General features: G+C 40.2%; 1 pseudogene; it reads right to left on the bottom strand.

The window, feature by feature from the left end:
- Window positions 1-4,278: 4,278 nt before the first annotated feature.
- On the bottom strand, window positions 4,279-4,408 carry LOC125999652 (uncharacterized; annotated as a pseudogene).
- Window positions 4,409-6,097: the final 1,689 nt, after the last annotated feature.

The raw sequence follows: 6,097 nt of genomic DNA, 5'->3' as shown, positions 1-6,097 counted from the left end.
TAAACACCCTAGAATAGCTAAAGCAATCATTGGGAAAAGGAATATGGGAGGAATTACTTTTCCCAACTTGAAACTGTACTGCAAAGCAATAGTTATCAAAACAGCATGGTATTGGAATAAGGACAGGCCCTCATATCAGTGGAATAGGCTTGAATATTCAGAAAATGTTCCCCAGACATACAATCACCTAATTTTTGATAAAGGAGCAGGAAATCCTAAATGGAGCACGGAAAGCCTCTTCAACAAGTGGTGTTGGCACAACTGGCTAGCCACTTGCAAAAAATTGAAATTAGTCCCCCAGCTAACATCATGTATGAAGGTAAAATCCAAATGGATTAAAGACCTCGATATCAGACCCAAAACCATAAGATATATAGAACAACACATAGGCAAAACACTCCAGGACATTGAGACTACAGGCATCTTCAAGGAGAAAACTGCACTCTCCAAGCAAGTGAAAGCAGAGATTAACAGATGAGAATATATTAAGCTGAGAAGCTTCTGCACCTCAAAGGAAATAGTGCCCAGGATACAATAGCCACCAACTGAGTGGGAGAAACTATTCACCCACTACCCATCAGATAAGGGGCTAATTTCCAAAATATACAAGGCACTGACAGAACTTTACAAGAAAAAAACATCTAATCCCATCAAAAAATTGGGAGAAGAAATGAATAGACACTTTGACAAAGAAGAAATACAAATGGCCAAAAGACACATGAAAAAATGCTCCACATCACGAATCATCAGGGAGATGCAAATCAAAACAACGATGAGATACCACCTCACACCCCAGAGAATGGCACACATCACAAAGAATGAGAATAAACAGTGTTAGTGGGGATGTGGATCCACTGCTGGTGGAAATGCCGTCTAGTTCAACCTTTATGGAAAGCGATATGGAGATTCCTCCAAAAACTGGAAATCGAGCTCCCATAGGATCCAGCTATACCACTCGTAGGAATATACCCTAGGAACACAAAAATACAATACAAAAACCCCTTCCTTACACCTATATTCATTGCAGCACTATTTACCATAGCAAGACTCTGGAAACAACCAAGATGCCCTTCAACAGACGAATGGCTAAAGAAACTGTGGTACATATACACAATGGAATATTATGCAGCTGTCAGTTGAGATGAAGTCATGAAATTTTCCTATACATGGATGTACACGGAATCTATTATGCTGAGTGAAATAAGTCAGAGAGATAGAAAAACGCAGAATGGTCTCACTCATCTATGGGTTTTAAGAAAAATGAAAGACATTCTTGCAATAATAATTTTCAGACACAAAAGAGAAAAGAGCTGGAAGTTCCAGCTCACCACAGGAAGCTCACCACAAAGAGTGATGAGTTTAGTTAGAGAAATAATTACATTTTGAACTGTCCTAATAATGAGAATGTATGAGGGAAATGGAAAGCCTGTCTAGAGTATAGGCGGGGGACTGTGGGAGGAGGGAGATTTGGGACATTGATGATGGGAATGTTGCACTGGTGATGGGTGGTGTTCTTTACATGACTGAAACCCAAACACAATCATGTATGTAATCAAGGTGTTTAAATAAAATAAAAATAAAAAAATAATAATGTCAGTGAGTGAGGGATGTAGAAAGCCTCACTCGAATACAGGCAGGGGTGTGAGAGGAAGGAGATGAGGGAATTGTTGATGGGAAGGTTGCACTCGTGAAGGGGGGTGTTCTTTTTATAACTGAAGCCCAACTATTAAAATCAGTTCGTAATCAAGGTGTTTTAATAAAAAATATCTTTAAAATTCTGTGTGTTTTAATAGTTGGTTACTATTTAAATTGGCATTATTAATTACACTTCAATTTCACTGAATACTGGTATTTAAGAAAGTACCATATTCGCAGCGTATAAGACAACCCCCTGGGGCCCGGCGGTGGCACTGGAGGTAAGGTGCCTGCCTTGCCTGCGCTAGCCTAGGACGGACCGCAGTTCGATCCTCCGGCGTCCCATATGGTCCCCCAAGAAGCCAGGAGCAACTTCTGAGCGCATAGCCAGGAGTAACCCCTGAGCGTCACAGGGTGTGGCCCAAAAAAAAAAAGACAACCCCCTAATTTTGCATTTAAAATATAGGTTTAGGCCTATATTCGCTGTATCAGACAGGACATTCCTGTGCTGCATGTGCTGCATGTGTTCCTATGCTCATGTACCACAGTGAGCCAATCACAAGAAGCAAAGGTTCAAAGGTTATACTGTAATAGACTTCCTCTCTGTCTCTGGGCAATCTGAGTAGGCTTTTTACAGTGTAGAGTCGGGTCCAGAACATTGTCTAATTTGCATGCGTAAAAAGCCTGCTTGGATTGGCTGAGTTAGAGAGGCGGGCCAAGCAAGCTTGCAGTGATTGGTGCAGGATCAAGTTGGAAAATTCGTTTTGTGGCAATATTCAAACAATTTTCATTTAGCGGCATATTGAAACATTTTTTTGCGGGCCGGAGAGGTAGCACAGCGGTCTTTGCCTTGCAAGCAGCCGATCCAGGACCAAAGGTGGTTGGTTCGAATCCCAGTGTCCCATATGGTCCCCCATGCCTGCCAGGAGCTATTTCTGAGCAGACAGCCAGGGGTAACCCCTGAGCACCGCTGGGTGTGCCCCCACCCAAAAAAGACAGCCAGGAGTAACCCCTGAGCAACGCTGGGTGTGGCCCAAAAACCAAAAAAAAAAAAAAAAAGAAACGATTTTTTGGGATATACTCGGCATATAAGACGACCCCTGATTTTCAGTTGACTTTTTTTTGTTTCAAAAGTCATCTTATATGCCAGAAAATACGGTAATCAACTTTAATTTAGTAACCTTGTGTCTTTTTCTGTGTTATTATTTTTTGCAAACTTGGGGATTAATCTCAAATTTTGTCAAAATTTTTTTTGAATCTATTAAAAAATTATATGCTCTTCTCTTTTGTCTACTAAACTGATTAAGATGAAAATGAATTGTTTCAAATACTGACTTATTTTGCAATTGACCAAATTAGGTAAACCATCATTAAATCAACAGCTTAGGGGTCTGAGCGGTGTCACAAGTGGTAGGGCTTTGCCTTGCACTTGCTAAAGTAAGAGGGAACAAGGTTCCCCAAACCAGGAGATTTCTGAGTGCAGAGCCAGGAATAAGAACAGTAAGTTAGTAAAACACTAACCTTACATGCAGCTGATACTTGAAACTACCTATGGTCACTCAAGTCCCACTAGGAATGACTCTTGAATGCTGAAGCAGGAATCTTTCCAGAGTACCAATGGATTGGCCTTTAAAACAAAATTAAAAATAAGAGTTACTAAGACTTCTGGTTAAATATTCTTACTATTCTGACAATAATTTCTTTCTTTACTATGATGTACCTCATCCAGCACCTAACCTCTTCATGATTCTTGGATGAGAGGGAGCACTAAACTTTGTATTCCTTTGGTTTTGCGTCCATACCTAGAGGTGCTCTGAGTTTATTCCTAGTTCTGTGCTCTTAAGTAACTCCTTATGTTACTTCTGGTACCACTTATGGTGTCAGAAAGGAATGTTGTTAGTTCCAAGCAAGACAAGTGACTTAATCCCCACCCTGGCCCGCATTTCCTATTACTATTCCTATTACTATTATGAACAGAATCCTTATTAGGGAAAATAAGTATGGTACATCAGGTAGGGCACAGACTTGCACCTTGCCAAAATGCATTCAACATCTCCCATCTCCTATTGTTCCCTGAACACTACCAGGATTGATTCATGAGTGCAGAGCCAAGAGGAACTCCTTACCATCCCATGGTGGAGACCATGAACCAAAAAACGTTCCTGTTAATTGAAATGAATGAAATCAGTTCAGTAGGATGCTACCAGCGGTCAGAAGCTGGCTAAAAAGACAGTACAGAAACGAGGTGTGAAGGTTGACTCACAGCCTTACATGGGGAGGGGGGAGAACAGGAATGTAGAGTAGCACCTCTGAGTCTATCCTGTGTTCAGGTCCCACAGCTTGCCCAAAGATCCAGGATTAAGTTTGTATTTCACCCCCCAGTCACTTGGCATGAGCAGCCTTTCAGTCACCAGATTTTCAAATACATCTATATTAACCCCACTTCTTGGACACCTAGAACTTCTGGGTGCCAGAAGTTGAAACTGGCCCTGACTATGTTAGAGCCTTAATCACATGCTCTTGATTCTGTCCTTCGGTTGTTCATGAGACTTAGCCATTGAAAACCTGTTTCCATAGGCACCTTTGTGCCAGTTTGGATCCTTAGAAAAGAGCATTAGGCAGATCTGAATGTCTATTGCTAAAGACTGTCTCCAAAGTTATTTAGAATGACCCATACAAGCAATGGGCTTCTAATGCCACTTGGAGTCAGTTTGCTGTTTGCAGCCTCTGCACACCATACCTCAAAGAACAGAGGTAGGCCTTAAGGCTGCACTTCCCTAGCTCGAAAATATATCCAGGCAGATCTGATCTCTAAGAGCCCATATGTTCTCCCAAGATTGGCAGGAGCAATTCTTGAATTCAAAATCAGGAGTAACCCCTGAGCATAGACCCCCCCAAAAGTAAAAAATATCCCAAGGCCAAAGTCATAGCACAGTGGGTAGGATGATACAGGGTGACCACTTGTGGTGTCAGGAAGGAATGGAGCTAGTTCCAAATCAATCAAGTCACTTCACCTCCACCCATGCCCTCAAATATCTTTCATCTACTAGCTTTATTTTATTTTATTTTTGGTTTAGATTTTGACGAACCCAGCAATACTTAGAATTTCCTCCTGATTCTCCACACAGGAATTATTCCTGGCATTTCTTGGGACCATATGAGATGCCAGGCATCAAAAGGGTTCAGCCACAATGTCCTCTGCTAAACCATGCCCCTAAAGATCAAATACCTATCAATTAGCTGTGGAGGTAAAATACTTAATCAGTTAAAAATATAAATCACTACTAAAAGAAATAAAATTGATACCTGTAAAAGAAAGCTCATTTTCTGTTTATGAACTTGAAGAATCAACATAGATAAAATAAACTACCTAAAGTACTATATAGACTTACTACCCACTAAAATTCCAATGACCCTTTTCAAAGCCATAGGATAAACTCTGCTAAAATTTGTATGAAACCAACACTCTAAGAATGCACAATGCAATTCTAAGAAAAGAAAACAAGATAGAAGGCCTTTCAATTTCCAACTCTGAACTAATCTACAGAGCTGTAATGATCAAAACTGTAAGGTACTGGATTAAAAATAGACAATTAGACCTCTTGATCCTCCTCTCTCTTTTCTCTAGATATATTAACATACTAAATTTTATTTCTATGATATGCCACAAATAAGTGATATTTTCTATGTCTATTGCTCTCTCTCTGACTCACTTCACTCAAGAATTATAATCTCCATATCCATCCAGGTATAAGCAAATTTCATGGCTTTGGGGCCGGCAAGTTGAAGCTAGAGGTAAGGTGTCTGTCTTGCAAGCACTAGCCAAGGAAGGACTGTGGTTCGATCCTTCGGTGTCCTATATGGTCCCCCCAAGCCAGGGGCAATTTCTGAGTGCCTAGCCAGGAGAACCCCTGAGTATCAAATGGGTGTGGCCTGAAAAAACAAAAAAATTTTCATAGCTTTAATTTTCATAGAAGCTGTGTTGTGTTCCATTGTATAGATGTGCCTACCTTTTTTAGTCACACATCTGTTTTAAGAACCTTGGCACTAAGAGTGGTCAATGAAGTTAGGGTAGTGAAAAGTCCACTATGACAAGGATTATTGGTACTTATCACTCTGGATGAGAACTGGGTGATGGAATGGGATAAAATGATATGAAGATTATCTGTTCATTAACAGTAGTGCATATCAGTGTCAAAAAAAAGGAAAGAAAGAAGTAAAATGCCTCATAGAGGCAGGTGAGGCAGAGTGGATGGGAGGGAATTGGGGACATTGGTGTATGGAAATATGTACTGGGTGGTGTAATTCTATGACTAAAATTCTACTGTATAAAATTTTGTAAACATGGTGCTTAAATAGAGTAATTATACAAAAATAAATAAAGGTAGACTCTCAGACCAAGAAACAGAATTAAGAGTCCTAAGTTAAGACCCAGATTTATTGCAAGATAATTTCTGATTAA

Source organism: Suncus etruscus, chromosome X (assembly GCF_024139225.1).
Source record: "Suncus etruscus isolate mSunEtr1 chromosome X, mSunEtr1.pri.cur, whole genome shotgun sequence".
NCBI classification, from domain to species: Eukaryota; Metazoa; Chordata; class Mammalia; order Eulipotyphla; family Soricidae; genus Suncus; species Suncus etruscus.
This window is presented reverse-complemented; position numbering and strand designations above follow the sequence as displayed.